Source organism: Mercenaria mercenaria, chromosome 6, assembly GCF_021730395.1.
Source record: "Mercenaria mercenaria strain notata chromosome 6, MADL_Memer_1, whole genome shotgun sequence".
In the NCBI taxonomy this organism is placed as follows: domain Eukaryota; kingdom Metazoa; phylum Mollusca; class Bivalvia; order Venerida; family Veneridae; genus Mercenaria; species Mercenaria mercenaria.
The window spans coordinates 45,829,570-45,847,449 of record NC_069366.1 but is presented as its reverse complement, the minus strand read 5'-3'; the positions used below and the strand labels follow the sequence as shown (position 1 = coordinate 45,847,449).

At 34.3% G+C, this 17,880-nt stretch overlaps 1 pseudogene; it reads right to left on the bottom strand.

Annotated features, from left to right (window-relative positions):
- Positions 1-3,241: 3,241 nt before the first annotated feature.
- Positions 3,242-17,880, bottom strand: part of LOC123549034 (putative tyrosinase-like protein tyr-1) — a 36,375-nt pseudogene continuing 21,736 nt past the window's right edge.

The following is a 17,880-nucleotide window of genomic DNA, read 5'->3' as shown; positions in this document are numbered from 1 at the left end:
TGATAATTTTGTTAGTCGATTAAGCTGATAACTTCATAACTTTATGACTGATCTGGTAATTTAATGTTAGTCGACTGATCTGATGATTTTATGACTGATCTGATAGAACAGTCGACTAACATAATTTATTGACTGGTCCGGTAATTTATGTTAGTCGACTGTTCTGATAAATTTATGTTGGTCGACTGATCTAGTATATTTATGATAGTCTTATCTGATAATTTTATGTCAGTCGACTGATTTCAGTCGACAGATTTGATAATTCTGTGTTAGTATGGTAATAAATATAAAAGGAAACAACACAACACACTGATTTTGGCAACAAAACATTTTTTATTTGTTTGACACATGTTCTGAAAATGCGGATATATTAAGAACCACATCAACATTAACAATTACTTTGATTTCATCATGTTCAAGGACAACGAATCAATAATTAGACAATACCACATTAAATAAAGCACTTCTTAAGCATTGAATGAGCCTGAAATCTTGTGCACGCCTACCAACAACACCCCCACTGAAAGAGTGTTAACATTATACAACTGATCTTTTTTTTTCTTTCACCATGTTTACCTTAGACTGTTTACTATGATTTGCTATTAGAAGATAGCAGATATTTGCATTCATATCTTTCGCAGTCTTAGTAATACAGAATTCATCTTAATTATAACTGTCCCGTTAAGCAGACTTTTCAATGGTATCCTTCAAAAATGGAAGAAAAGACATTTTATAATTAGCGCTAACTGTAAGGTAAAATTAGATCTAATAACACTAGATGTTTCGTGTCCTTCATAATTCACCATTTACGTGTCCTTGATAATTTACCGTTTACTACGGAAAATAGGACGGTGCGATCGGTAGGCGTGATATATACAGCTGAAAGACAATTGGTACAGATAAATATCTTAGCTACTAAAACATTTGATAACAATATTGAGACATTAAAATTCTTTTCTAAAGTGTTTTATATACAAAAGAAAAGTTTTTTACAAACTTGCATATTTAACATAGCGACAATGTTGTCACAGAGATATTCTGTCATCAGGGTGGTCATGCTGACAGCGTTCATTAAGAGTCTTCTTAATGTTGTGTCAATATCCCAGTGTTAGGAATACCCTTTTGCTGGATGGTATTTGCCGCTTTTCATAATCAGATTCGTTTTCTAATACAACATATTTCAGTTTCGGCCAAAAAGCCTGTACTTACACTATAAAACATCATACAAGGCAGGGATTACAAGAAAGCATCGTAGTATCGCCATCATAGACATGGCGGGTCATCCAAAAAAATATTTCGAATTCATATGCTAAAACATAAGTTTCATATCCCCATTATTCTTGTTCAACAGATGTTTTAACTACATTGTTCAACAGATGTTTTAACTACATTGTTCAACAGATGTTTTAACTACATTTATAGACTATTCTTCGTTAGATTAAATTACGCTTAAATATGGTATGAAACTTTCATAAAATGATACATCTGTTGACCGTAAACGTGTACATGGACACGTGTATATATAATGTACTAACAAATACATCATTATGTCTCTCTTGTTTTTGTTACTCACGATTATTCAGATGAAGGACCATTGCTACACGTCTTTAACCATTTATGTGTCAACTACTACCAGGTACCAAAAGAGCATTAACGTTCATAGTTTTCGTTGTGCGAATACCGTCTTTAAGCTGACAGCGTTCAGTGGGATGCATAGGTTTGGACTGGTATGCCTTAGTATGATTTGTTGATCCTGCTACGAATGAAAGATGTATGCGAACGACTGAGAGCTCTTTGATTGTTCTCAAGAGCTTCGTTCAACATTTGTGTTACACTATGACAATCTTCCAGTCTAACCCTTACCATGCTGGACACGACTGATTCTGCCTTTGCGACCAGTGTAAATCATGATCAGCCTGCACATCCGTTTAACAGTTAATGGTATACTGTTCAAATTGAAAGATGTACAAGTTCATTATAGAAATTGAGCAGGGTAAAGGCTAAAGTTCAAATTTCTTGCACAGTTGAACATAACTATTTGGAACTACATGGTATGCATTCCATCAAAATTTTAAATGACCAACATTCTAACTATATCGCAATAAAATGGCCCAGGAATTCTTAACATGAAATAGGCCATTATCTTGAAAGGATGGAGGGAATGCCTAATTAGGAAATGTAATGGTTTTATGAATCCTAGTAATTGGTATACTATTCTCATTGCAACTGTTTTCAAACTGGGCTTCAAGAACGTACATGTTTTCAATTATTATGAGGGTGTTCACACGTTGATGATTAGTATGATGATTATATATCGCCTGTTTTATGAATTTGAAGTTAAAAATCTTGTGAACGTTTACATCTGTTGGAATCAATAACTGTATAAATGCCGACTGACAAAGATTCTGCTTGTTTTGACATTTGGTCACAAGTCTTACATTAATCAAAAAGGTAACTAAGTTTAAGAAGTATCTTTTTAAAACTGTACATAAACAGTTTGTTGGGAGAAATCTGTAAGGAGAACCGTTTTGGAGCATAGATTATAACTAATCAGAAAATTAGCAAACTATTTTGACTGTCTCCATTCTTTACAGGTCGTGAAGTGTGCAACACAAAACGCTAACACCCCTACCTTAAAACGGAAACCCTAACACACCTACCTTAAAACGGAAATCTTTTATAGAGCAATATTTTAAAGACTTCCTGTTCCCAAACGACCAGAAAAATAACAACACGTAAGGGGCGGCTCTTTTGTAAGATAGGTAGAACGGAGATTTTTACCCGTTTTCTCCGAAGTTTTCACTAGGTATTTATGTTTGATTTCTAGACTTATATGCTGTAAGGTAACGATTATAAATTTATGAATTTGACCGAACTGTTAGTTCGGATACTTAAGTTATGAAGTCGAATATGAGTATGTTACACATGAAAAAGGCTCAACTACTTGCAACTTACTGAGAGAAGCAGTTCACGACTAACAACTGCCATAAACATCTCAAAGTTAATATAAAATAAATACATGCATACACCTGACCTCCTTATAAGGCAAACGCAATCAAATACCACTGAAACTAATGTGGTGTAAGAGCATTAAAATCTCATTATCATGTTATGGTAGTATAAGTATCAAAATTCCAAAATAAGATTCAGATTTTGATGTCGATACTTTCATATTGTTAAACATCCTGACATTTTGGCTGTTGGATGCCGCTATCACAATTTCATAAAATGTATTTTCCACTCAAGAAAATTAAATTTATTTTAGCCAAAAACAAATTGACCGTTTCCAAATGTTGACGCACCCTGTCTTGACCACCATGGTAACCTTTGCACTACAGGTCCTGTCTGAGCCATTGCTGTTGGTGTATTTTGGTTCATTATTAAAGGTACGCAACGTTGTCTATTCCAGTCGCATCTTAAATATTGCGACCCACAATTATTTGAGTTTGGAATACATGTTGGTCGTCTTTCATATCTGTAAATTCGACGGGTAAATATATCATTTTTTCCATCAATTTCAAAAAGTTTTCCCTAGCCCCTTGAAGAATGGTTGGGGGGTCTTTTCCCCTTACAATTCGCGGGTAATCTCGAGGGATAAATACCGCGCTGGCTGGTTTGTTCAAAAATTTCCCCCCAAAAGGTCTAAAATGCGTGGTGAATATAAAAAAGCGGATCTATGACCAGACTCGTTTACTCATTTGTTGCCCGAGAAAAACAGGGACTCGTTATAAAGTTTTCATGTTGGTTGAATCGGGTGCATTGGGATTAGTTTGTCGGCTATAATTGTCTCGCATGATCGTGATATGTCTTTTGGATTCAAAACCTTCTGTCTTTCCCCCGAAAATCTCGCCCAAAGGCCAAAAGGAGTTGACCAAATGAAAAAGGTCCGTAAAACAGAAATGATTAATCGTCAAAACTACACTACAATTTTTTCAAAAGTTCACTACAAAACAAAACAGGGGACCATGATGGTCCTGAATCGCTCACCTCTTCCCCACGACCCGTTTTGAGTATGACGTCGTTTTTTTCTATTATTTGACATAGTGACCTATTTTTTGAGCTATGAAACCCATTTTGGCACGTGCCTAGTATTATCAAGAAAAAAATTCGGGACTAATTTTTCATGAAGATCCATTGAAAAATATGGTCCTAGGGAGGTCACGGGGGTTTTTCTATTTTTTTGATTTTTTGACTATTTTTCAAAGGTACTTACCCTTTTTTAACTTTCCCTAGATATCTCAAGTGAACATTCTCCTAATTTTCATAAGACTCATGAAAAAAAAAGGCCCTCTAGAGGGTAAAAGGTTTTTCTATTTTTATCCCAATGACCTAGTTTTCACCGCATTGACCTTTTTTAAAAACTGAACTACATATCTCAAGGTGAACTAGAAATTTTCATGAAGACCCATTGAAAAATATGGCCTCTAAAGTTTCAGCCCAAATTTTCATACGCCCCCCGAAAAATTGGCTCTAAAGGGGTCAAAAGGGTTTTTATATTATTTGCCCTACTGCCTGTTATTGCGGCCGTGACCCCTTTCAAATTGCCTAATATCATCAAGAAAAAAACATTGACCAACTTTTTACAGACCCCGTTGAAAAAGGGCCCTTTGAGGGCAAAAGGTTTTTTTTGTTTTTGACCTATGACCAGTTTTTGACGGCCACGTGACCCATTTTTCGAATTTGATCTAAATATCATCAAGATGAACATTCAGACCAACTTTCATACATACCCCATGAAAAATATGGCCTCTGAAGAGGTCACAAGGTTTTTCTATTATTCGCCCTACTGACTAGTTTTTAAAGGGAGGATCCATTTTTTTGAACTTGACCTGAAATCATTAAGATGAACATTTGCCCAATTTTCATGAAGATCTCATGAAATATGGCCTCTAGAGAGGTCACAAGGTTATTCTATTTTGACCTACTGCCCTAGTTTGATCGCAGTGACCCAGTTTCTAAACTTGACCAGATATCACAGATGAAATTCAGACCAAATTTCATATAGACCATGAAAAATTTGGCTTTAGAGGGGTAAAAATTTGTTTTTATTTTATTTGACCTATTGCCTAGTTTTTGACGGCACGAATCCAGTTTCGAACTTCACTAGATATCATCAAGGTGAACCCCTTCGGCCAATTTTTATGAAGATCTTGTGAAAAATTGGCCTTCTAAGAGGTCACAAGGTTTTTCTATTTTTAAACCTACTGACCTTGTTTTGGACGGCACGTGACCCATTTTCAAAACTTGACCTAGAAATTATTTAAGATGAACATTCTGACCAATTTTCGAAGATTTTTGAAATTTTATGGCCTCTAGAGGGGTTTCACCAAGGTTTTTCTATTTTAGATCTACTGACCTAGTTTTGGATGGCACGTTTGCCCAGATTCAACTTGACTAGATATCATAAGATAAACATTCTGCCCAAATTTCATAAAGATCCCATGAAATATTGTAAACCTCTAGAGGGGTACAAGCAAAGTTTACGGGGAGGGAAAGGACGCACGCCTCACGCACGGACGACCGGACGAGGACACCGCGCGATCCCCAAAAAAGCCTCCTTGTCACTTTGTGACAGTTGAGCTAACAACTCTTTAAAAGTTGTCAACAGATAGCAATGTAAGTAGCAACTGAGGCATAAAATTTAGTAATTAGTTGCATCAGCTTCTTGATCACATTTACATTGATTCAGGCTTCGTTGGATTTAGGGGTCTTGTTCTTAACTTTTCTTGCTTAAATCGTTTTGGAACATGTTCCACCTTACACAAGAATAGTTAGATACATCTTTCTCCGCTTCAGATGTCATCATATTCTTGAACAAAAATATAACACACACGACATACCTTGGGTAACTTGACCATTTGCTGTGCCCATAAAGAGCGGTGAGAAGAGAATCGATTGTCTAGGGTTTTGTAGTCCTTCGTCAATTGTGTTATCCCAGTAAGGTATTGTCACATTCGCCACCTTCTCACGCATTGCATTTTCGAACCTAAAATGCATAAACAAGGACTTGAACATAATACAAACTTAAATAAATGTCTTATAAATTCTAAACGTTATAACAAGAGAGCAATATCCATTCTAAAGGGCAAATAAAGGTTAAACTAGTATACATTGCAATATATTAATCATTATCTTTAAAATTTTGAATTACTTATGCAAATTACTCTTCTATTGATGAAAGTGTTGAAATTAAATGAAGTAAAATATGATATGTTCTCTGATCAATGCGTTTCGAATTCATTCAATTAATTCGATTAATGATGTTATCTGACTACTTCCATATTAACAATTTTATTGTCTTTTCTTAGCTTTAAGCCTACTGGCGGCAAGTGATTTTGCCTTTGCGGCCAGTGCAGACCAAGATCAATCTGCACATCCGTGCAGACTGATCATAGTCTGCTCTGTCCGCTATCTAGTCAGCTGACTTTCAGTGAACACCCCTTTGAATAATAAGGCCTTATTGCGCAACCAGAATTATGGACCAGTCCATTTTAGAAATTTAGCAGGGCAAGGGTTAAACAAATGGCAATTAGATAGTTACTTACAATACAAGGTAAACTCTGTGCCAGCCTAAAAAGTTTGGGCCTCCATGAGCTGACAGTGCAGTGTTCAAATGGTGTAGAGAAGCTAATGCATCAAATTTGTTTGGGGGAACGCTCTGAAAACAAAAACAACGTACAATTTGTTTCATTCTACATGGTTGTGAGAATATAAAGGAAGGCTAGAAACAAGATTTACGTTATTTAAATAGTGAATTAGTTATAAGGGTTGCCTCAATAGTTTAATAACTATAATTGCTTTTCAAACAGATTTGTAAAGTCGTAAAACATACGCTCGTTTTTCCCATTCGAAGAAGAGGAGGAAAGGAGATATTGATTTGCTAACTGTAGGTCTGTCTATCTGTCGGTTTGTACTCCATTTGGTTTCTGATCATTGACTCACAACAAACTTCACAGGATGATTACCTGTGGTCTGTATATAAACCCTACTTAGGTACTTTGAGGGTGAGTAGAGTAGCTCAAAGGAAAAATCATAATGACTTTAGCACTGAAGAAGTTTCAGCTCAATAACTAAAGAACGCTTTAATTTACAAAATTCACACGATGATTGCCTGTGGACGGTACATTTTCTATTGTTTTGGAGTCAGTAGGTCAAAGGACACGGTTACATCAACCCTTGAGACAAAAGTACGGTTTCCGCTTAAAAACTAAAGAAAGCTTTCGGTTAAAACTTTCAAACTTCACACGGTGATTGCCTGTCGTCACTACATGATCCTGTTTCTTTAGGATCCCTAGGTCAAAGCTCAATGTCACATTGAAATTGAGCCTCTCAATTATTTAAGAACGCTTTGACCTACAGTTATTAAACGCCATAGGATGGTTGTTTTGTTTCAAAGAACAGGTTTACCTAACTAAAGAACTTTTTAGGCGACAGCCGTGACACTTCATATGATGACTGCCTTATATCTGTAGATGATCCAGTTATGTTTTGTGGTCAGTAGGTTAATGGTCAAGGTCACATCGATATTTAGGCTGAAAATGGTTTCCTCTCAATAACTAAAGAACGCTTTGGCCTAATGTTGATTGTTAAATTTCATAGAAAAATTGACTGTGGTCATTTGTTGACAAATATTGTTGTCGGCAGATCAAAAATCAAGGTTACCAGTGACTTCGAGATTGGAAATGGTTTCCGCTGAGAAAGTGACTACCCCCTTAGCTTAATGCCTTCAAACTGCATATGAATATTGCATGTTATCAGTAGATGACCTCTATTGCTAATGGGGTCAATAGTTCAAAGATCAAGGTCACAAAGACTTTGGCACTGAAAGCAGTGTCAGTTCAAACTTAAAAACGCTTTGACCAACAGTCCACAAACTTCATATGGTGATGTGTTGATCGAGGGTCAATAGGTCAAAGGGCAAGGCCGTAATGATCTTGGAACTAAAAATTGGACAGTTCATCATGGCAGAATATTCATGTTTTACTTTAGCTCGTGCTTAAAATTCATATGTCATGAATATGTAATTATTTCTATTTTAAACCCATTTACATACCCTAATACGAGCGTTTCGTGCTTATAAAGACAATAATTAATTTCGTTGTGACCTTTCATTCATAAGTACTAAGAAATGAAATATTTTCTTATTAATTTCGAGGAGAAGATAATTTAGAGACCTGTCCAGAACGTTATGTTTAAAAGTTAAAGAGGTTATAAAAGTGCGTCTATTTTCTTTCTTCCAACGATCTTAGAATTGGGTTCAGTCACAAAAAGCTCCTCAGTGTTTTATAATACCAATTTTACTTACCGTATCTTGTTTTAGAAGTCGAATAGAATTATGAAAATTGTTCCTTTCTGCGTCTGTGAGCATTCGATATTCCTTACGAACCCGAAGTTCCCCTTCCGGCGGTAGAAAAAAGAGTGAGTTGAGCCAGTTTAGGAACCTTGGATCAAGAGATCTGTATAAGGAAAAGAAACTTTATCAATAACAGTGACTTTAAAATTTATTTGTGTTTCAGTCAATATTTGATTGGAATCTTTAAAAATTGTTCTCAGATAAATATTAACTAATATACAATGTTTTAAAAGAAATCCCTGTCATTTACGTTTTGACTGAATCAACTTTATACTGTCGAGCTAAACTAATATTACTGCATGAATTTACTGCGTTTCGTTTTCAGTATGCATGTAGATAATTTCAAAATAACCTGCACATCTAGGCCAATTTCCAGGAACTATAAGTTCAGAAAGAGCATGTATAAATGTTAAAAGCTAAATATGCCTACAAAAGTGATAAATCAAGCTTTTGAAATAATATACTGAATATTTATGTTATTCAAGCTAGTCAAAACTATTTGTTTTCGATGGGCCAAGTTGTGAATTACAATGGCGAGATTACAACCTGTCTTTGATATCCTTTGCACCAGAAAACAATGTTGTGCTCTGCCGAGGCAATGTTCAACTGTATTTGAATGTAGGGACAACGCACTTTTTTTTCGTGTTATAACATCTGCCCGAGCCCGGTAGTGCGAGGGTACCAACATTTCCCGAGGGATTCTGAAGACGTTATAACACGAAACGTACATACGCTAACGCTATTCTGGCATAAAACGCGTAAATGAATATGGTGTCCTTCAACGTCATAAATGTCAATGAAATGCGCGGGAACGTCTGCGTTGTTTTTTTGTGTTGACATAATTTCTTTTTGAATTATCCGTTCTGGGGCCATAATATTTACGTTTTACCACGAAACGCGCATTTATAAAAAGGTGTTTTAACAGGACGTGAGCGCGAGAATCTCTGTGTTAACATACGTTTTCTCTCCTGTTAAAATACCCCCGTAAAGTGACAAGAACAGCAGTTCTATGTTAGAAATAATATGCGCTCCATAAACACAGTTAAACGATATGAGACGTTAAGAAATTTTGGTCATTCAGCAAAACGCTACTTGCTCTACAAGACAGGTGACAGGCATCATTGTCCTATAACTGCTTTTAACTGGTTGATAAATTCTCAACCACGATCATTTGAATTTTAAGTACACATAACGTCCCATAATGTAAATCTCAAATGATTACATAATTTACATATAAAATCCATTTATATATAAATGCCCACTAACCCAAATGTATGAAATTTCAGGCGCAGTTAGAAAATATCTACAGTTGCATAATGTAAATGTCAAATGATTACATAATTTACATATAAAATCCATTTATATATAAATGCCCACTAACCCAAATGTATGAATAATAAAATTTCAGGCGCAGTTAGAAAATATCTACAGTTGCTATGTGATAAATGTCAAAAAATATCGAATACTAATGGTGTTTAAATACTCAAGACTTTATATATTTAGGTGATTTTGATGTTAATTTATATGTACAACTTGAATTAACCTGGGTTAAATTTTACTTTACTGTTGTTGTCGGCAATGTTATTGCCAGAAACAGAAACGAGATCTTACCGATTTATTGCCGTAATAGATGTTGCTTGTTGAGCGTCGATATCGTATGATGGAAACAGTACCAGAAGAAATAAAAGACATACAGCTTGGGACGGCATTTTCTAAAAAAGAAAAGAAAAGATTTCTATTTGAATCTAGGTGCTTATCAAGTATGATTCGCATATCAATTTAGATGCAATTTTTTTAAAGATACTAGGCATTTGTTAGTATGAATGCATGAATTTACGAGGCGCACATGCTACTGCACTTGTGAATGAAGGTGTCCTCGTATTCGATGCGAGATGCACTGCCAGAGAAGTCATTTTGCGTAAAAGCTATTAATATAATTATGTAAATTAGCAAAATGTATGTTATGAATAACATCATTCATGAAAATATTACATTTGTTGTTCACTCAGTGAATGACGGTTCCATCTTGTAATGTAAGATGAGATTCCCTATCTGCTAAAGTTCCCATCTTATCTTATCGTTCCCAACATTTTCAGCAATGTCTACCTTAAAGCTGATTAGTAAGAAAGCCTGTTAAACTTATACATTTACGTTTAAACTAAACATATACACATCTATCTTACATGTATATCAGCAATTTTGTCTTATTGAAAGAGGGACACTATAACGTAAATGCCATGATAATGTCTTTTGAAATTTTATATCACTTTTAAGGTTACAGTTGTAAACTAAGAACTCGTAAACATAGAAAGGAGCCCATATTTTGTGTGTTTAAATAATTTAATTTGACATATAAGAAAAAGACAATTGATTGGTCTAGTTTGCGGTTTTACTGAAACACGTAGACAATATCTACGTATTCTAATTTGACAACAACAACAACAACAACAACAACAGCAAATTAGCGATTAATAAGATTAGATAGGAATAAAACTATTAAAAATCTGCATTTGGATAACTGAATGGACATGATCGGGTCAGTCTACAATTATTTTACAAAAAAACAACAACACACATTAGTTATAGATATTGATATGTGTGAAAGCATATATTATATGACGTATGCAAGTATATGTTGCTGGTTAATTGCATTATTCGTAGGGGAATATACGGACAACAGAACGTAATGTCGGACAAACCAGCCCCGCTGATGCAAGTGTCCGCCCGAAATAACGTTCTCCGATATTCCCATACGCAGTATGGTACTTGTCGGAAACACACAATCTATACTAACTTAATATCTGCTTCAGAAGAGACAAAACGCGATACATTTTTATCGCATAGATACAAAAACCGAAAGTAAGATTAAATTTCATGTGAAACAAAACAACGTAAATATACAGCCTAAGAATAAACACACTTTTAAATTCATATTTAACTTCAAAAATCATGAGACAGTGTTTCTTGCCCGCCAGACTCTGTGTTTGTTCTTTTTGACATAAAACATGACCATTATACATGTCGCTGGTTGTACAGTGCTGTAAACACACATATTAAGTATTTCCTTTCATCTTATAATTACGTATAATTATATATTAACGAGAACGCTAATTTGGTTTAGTGCCCTTTGGTCATTCACTGTATATAATATACCGTAGATAATATGTATATATGATAGAAGGCTTCGTCAACTGTCAAATATCTACTTCATGGAGACAGAGGTCAGGCTGGGTAAGAAAACTTAGCTCGTAGCTAGAAATAAAAAATACATAATAATATTTGAGGGTTATACACCCAACTTGCATACCTTAGGAACGCATTCTTTTAGCCGTTAACTCAAAAAGTGAAATTTACCATAATGTAACAATGCTAAAATTTTGGCACGTTGTATTTTTCATGTTTAATGCGGATTTTACAACAGGGCATAATGGCTGTACTTAAAAACTGTGCAATACTTATGCATAATTGTCTAGTATTGATTCCTTCATGTATCTATCATCTTGATGAAATTGTGTGAACGGACATCATCGCTATGTCATGAATGCACAATAAATGTCATTTGTTAAGTAGCCCGTGGTTATATATGATCGTCCAGCCTTACGTTTATATATTTATATACATGTGGTGCAAAAGAACTGTGAAATGGCCTTTGGGTTTACAAGTACGTTATGAGAAATCGTGTAAATTGATTTTTTTTTACCTCTTCAGTTTCCAAAAATTTAATCTACCAGATGTTTAAATCAAAGATCCTGCTCCAACAAAAACACACACACAAAAAAACAGAAACTCTTTAAAACAATATCTACTATAGAGTAGAAATCTGGTACGAAGCATTAAACAAAATATGAAATAGCCCGAGTGAATAAATATTAGCTTATTCAAATTTTTAAAGAGTTCTCTAAGATATTCATGTCTTAAACATTACATTGCCGCAAACAAAAACAAATCTTACGCAACACTTAGTCTTTTGCCAATATCTTAAACGTTACCAAAAGGACATTTCCTATCTTATATGCGTTTAAACCAATACAAGAAACGTGGAAATTCCACGAAAACCAGGTTTTCAAACTTTGCATCACGCCAACAGGTTCTTTAAAAGAATGGTCATATTCTATTATACATATCTGACTGCATCCATTCATGCCATTCAGAAAAAGTACATGTGTGATAACCCTATGTAATTTATAATTCCTTCATAAAAGCTACCTAAACAAAGTTTCCTGACAATAGGTGCACCCAAACTAAAGATACTAAGCATAAACCATTTTTCTATTTTTAGTAACAGTGACCTAAAATACAATCCAAAGCTAGTTCTTATATTTAAAGTTATAAACTCGAAACAAGCTTTTTGAAGACCAAACTGAAAAAAAAAACAACATTTTTTATTATAACTATGACCATATTTTTTCTATTTTTATTTACCCAATAGCATTAAAATGACCTATTCGGCACCAAAAAAAATTGGATCTCAGTGAGATTTGAACCGACATCCTTCCATTCCACAACACAAAAATCTATTTTTTTATTCAAATATGACCCCAATTTTTCTATTTCTACTTGCACTGGCCATGACCCGGATCCAAGTGACCTCAAATACATTCCCAACCTTTTGTGTTTGATAAAAGCTATCTACATACCAAGTATACTGAAAATAAGTATACCCAAACTAAAGATATTGAGTGGAAGCCTTTTTCTATTTTTAGTAACAGTGACCCCAAATATCATTCAAAGCTAAATTTTCAGATAAGCTTGCTGTACACAAATTTTGATGGCAGTAAGTAAGTCCAAACTAAAATTATAACCTTTTTGATGATCACATTGAGAAAAAAATCTATTTTTAGAGAAAAAAAACTATTTTAGTAACAGTAACCTTGACCTTGGCAAATGGCATTAAAATGACTTTTTTAATCATAAAAAAAAGAAAAAATTTTTTTTAGATCTCAGTAGGATTTGAACCGACGCCCTTCCGTCCCACCGACTAAAAAGTAGCTGTTTGGCCCAACGCTCTAGACCACTGCGCCACCGTAGAATTTTCTAAGTGTGAAGATTAAATAAGTTATCCTGACCTTGAACTTGACCCCAATGGCCCCAAATGCAATCCCAACCTTGGTTTTTCTATAAGCTACCTATAAGCCAAGTTTAATTTCAATACATCAATGCAAACTAAAGTTATTGAGACGAAACCATTTTTTCTATTTTTAGCAACAGCGAACTTGACCTTGACCCAAATGACCCCAATGCAATCCCAACCTTTGTCTCCTTACCATCTATCTACAGGCCAAGTTTGGTGTCTATATATATATATAGCTTGTTCCAAACAAAAGTTATTGTGCGGAAACCAAGTTTGACAAACCACATACCCCAATCTAATAACCGTTTTCCACGATAACCTGGTTAATGAAGAAATTTGATTTAAGTAAATAAAAGCTATCATAATTTACCACCCAAGATCTGTCTACCTTCATGATTTTTAAGGAAGTTTTAACGTTTCATACTTTCTGATATGAATTGAATTTATTATTCAATATAAGCTCCTTGCAATAAATTTAAAACCTGATTTATCCTACCAAGGGCGTGAAGTTGAAATTTCGATCGAAAGCAGACATGTTTGACTGACCTAAATGCCATATTAACTTAGCAAATCAATAATAATTCCTTTGTATTGTATCACTTTTGTAAAAATAGTTCTTTTTAAATAATTTACTTTGTCTCGTTGTAATTGTTATTCGAAAATGGTGGTGTGCAAATTATTTAGAAATACCTATGGGATATACCAATAAGTAAACGCAGGTATAGGTACTAAAAAGCAAGGATAAATATCAAACAGGGAATGCCACGTTCCAAAACTGCAGCCTCCCCAAAACGAACAAATAAGGAACACAATGGAGCACCGCCTTGGAAAGGTCAGTGGCAAACCACCACTGGGGAGCTTAAACCGAATTATGGTGCGCACCCAACCTCACTCTTACCCCACCATGTTCCAAAGTCACGGGACAGTGTAAATAAAAGTAATCCCCGCCAGGTGAATCTCTAACATAAGCAATTGAAACAAAAGGCTTGGCATGTAAAACACAAAAATGCTCCGGTATAATTATATAAAAAGCAAACCTTAAGAACTAAAAACGTATATACTCAATGCCTAGCAGAAGACAGAAGACTAATGCATACTGTTCAAAAATGGGCAATAGAAAAACTATGGGCCCTTTAATCAGATCAAGGAGATCGTGATTAGCAAAAGATATTTCAGTACATGCTTAAAACAAAATGATGTAAAATAAGAAACACGTTTTGTCATAAAGTCATACTAAATCAGAAAAAAACATTTACTTTTCTGACAAGGTGTTAAAATATTTCTATATGAGATAGCTTTTGGAAAGATGTTTTCTAATGTCATAATAGATACTGCAATATAAAACTACATGATATTCATTTTCAACAGCAAAACAGAAAGGGTATTTTCTGAAATATTTGCTTTTACCGCCATAACACCCAGACACTGATGATAGCGCTCAACTTTTTACTCTGCCCTGAAACGTTTATAAAATCTAAGTTTATTTCTCTGTTTTCCAAATAAGCCAATTACACTATTAATTGTGTAAGACTTTTTCTTTACAAACTAATAAAAATACATTCATGTGAGAAAAACACAAGAATTTGTTTCATTTAAATGGTTAACGTGTAAATGATTGCTATTCAAACAGTCTACCCATCCAGTTTTTGCATGAAGCGATGTTTTTGATGAAAACAAGAGTGCTATTCAAGTTATCCTCCTCTTGAAATAATTCGCATTAAGGGGCTTGAATTGCGGTTATTCATGTCGAAATAATTTCTTCGTACTTTCAGAATGCATTTTTAAATAAATGTTTTACGTAATAAAATCGAATTTACCCGTTACATAGTAAGACTTTTGTCCCTGTGTTAAAATGCGTGGTAACAAACTGTACAGCGACAATCAAATCATTACAGGGTTAAAGGGATATGACGCGCCTTTACTTACGGCATGAAATATATAGTAATTGCAAGGAGATACCTTTGCTCATTTTACTCATTTTATAAATATATTATTTATATATAGCATATATCATTTTAAAGACGTTTGTATAAGCCAATCAGCAAAAGCTCTTTTTTGAAGTTATTGTTGTTTTCAGGACATAGTTATTAGACAAAATGTAGCCACACGTACTTCATGCAGAATAAAGTATGTGTTGTTTTAAGTGGTTCAAGGCTACTGAGGTGTGAATAAGATGTATAATTATACCATCTAAAACTTTTCACACTAACCATTTAGAATAAATTTACCTCTTTACTTATTACAATTTATCATCATTCTGTTGTAAGTACCTACAACAGACAAACCTGCTCATCTTAATCACAAATGTCATTTTAGACTGCATTTTTTGTAAGCATTTTTTCAAAGACTTTAGGATCTCAAAGACCACCTGTATACTAGAGTTTCGCTTGAGCCTGTGCTAGAGGTGTGAGTAGTTTTGTACGTTTCATTATCTCTCATGAACGGACAATCAAACCGGGTCTAATCTGCAATTTATTTTCTTGGTTGCATTTTGCGTTCATAAAGGAGCATGGTATATATTTTTGTAGAGTTATTCAAACCAACTTATTAACAGACAAATCAGATTCTGTAAATGAGTAATGACGGAAAGAAAAATGTTTCTATTTTCTTCTTCTGTCTACTGGACAATTTAAAATAAATGTTTGTCACCTCAGTTCAAAAAGTGGATAACTTCACTGACTTAAAGAATGACTTATTAACTGTTTGCGCTAAGGTGACATGTTGTTAATTTTCTGGGAACTATTTCAAACATGACAAGATCTTGATAGTATTAGGAAGAACTGATTTTTTTTCAGTCACATAATTAGCCTGTGCATATTAAAATTATTTCCACCAAAACTTTGGCAGGCGTTTCCTCTCTTTTATTTATTATTTCCGAAACTGACAAGATATTTGCCCGTGCAATCATTAATTATTATCTCACGTATGAAGTTTATAAACTACTCTTTGTCTATTTTTGACAATGTGTTTAGTCAAAGTGAAGAAAAGTAATAATCTCTACATATAAAACCAGTTATACAGTGTAAAATATTAAATTTCAAAATGGCAAAGTTTAGAGCAATTTATCTTCCATGTACCTCATTCCGTTACAAATGTAGCCAAATTAAGTTATTTGCTATTTCTGAAACTGTTAGGAGAAATTCGCCCTGCTGGCAATGTACAAGAAGAGCGTTTACATTGTACTCTGAGCACGAATCTCGTACAAAAGCAAGATTGTCCTAAGAGTGGAAATTGTAAAAATCAACGTAAGAGTTGTGAACTCAAACGTCTGACTACTGAGAAAATCTTCATTATTTTGTTTTTGGATTTAGTGTTGTTACATTTTCTTACCATTTGGACCGTGGAGTTTATTAAATTTCGCTTAAGCAGGTGCTACTAGACGCAAGGGAGGTTGCACATTGCGTACATCTGAACAGAGTCTGCTATTATTTTAGTTGATTGGGGTCTACGCTTCCAAGTGATCTTCTTATATATTTTGTTATATGTTTTCCGAAATAGCGACACATATTCCTCGATGTCAGCGAGTTCTTCTTATGAACCAGTAATGAAAATTTAGTTTCTAGTTTATTACTGAACCTTTTTTATTACAAAATGGTGCAAAGTTGTAAAACCTAGTTTACATTTCAAGTAAAATGACGAAAGACCTCAACAAATTGTTGTTACCTTCAACTTCAATACCTTTTCCATTATTACCGCTCAAGTTAGAAACCGTTACTAATGCTTTTGACGGAAACTTCCTTCGTTCATTCATGCAAACTCAAATGTCTGTGTAACTGTGTCAAGAACGATCATCTACCCACGTCTGATAAATTAGGTGTACTTGACATTAGTTATATATAGATTGTAAAGGTTATTAAATATGAAACGTGACAAAGGATAAACAAAACAAAGAGAACTGTGTCATACCAAAAATAAATCTGTAGCTTCATTAAAACGATAACTGCCTCTTTTTTTATACCCTCATGACAGTTACAGTGAGGCAAATTGTGCCAATGGTGATCAATATAAGATGTAAATCGTGTTTCAAACTTGACCTTAGATAAATAACTATACTTTAAAGAGAGAAAATAAACGGCATTTATGGATATTTCTTCTTGAGCTTTGTTCTTGTTTCCATGTAGTTTGTGTCTTGACCATGTTGGTGAACGTATTGCCAATCATCGCGACATGCACAGATGAAAAACATTCTTCTTATTTTATTGAATGATACATAATTTTATTCATAAAAATGAACGATTTTTGCACTCATATGATTTTCAGCAGTTTTTATTTCGTTACTGTTAAGGTAGGTATGTTACGTAAAATTACTAATACTAGCCGGTCAAACTGGTCAACGATACTTTATTATAATTTCAAAAACAAAACAAACAAGAGGGCCAAGATGGCCCTAGGTCGCTCACCTAAGAAACACACCATAACAGTGTAAAACATGTTTGACCTAGTGATTTCATGGAAA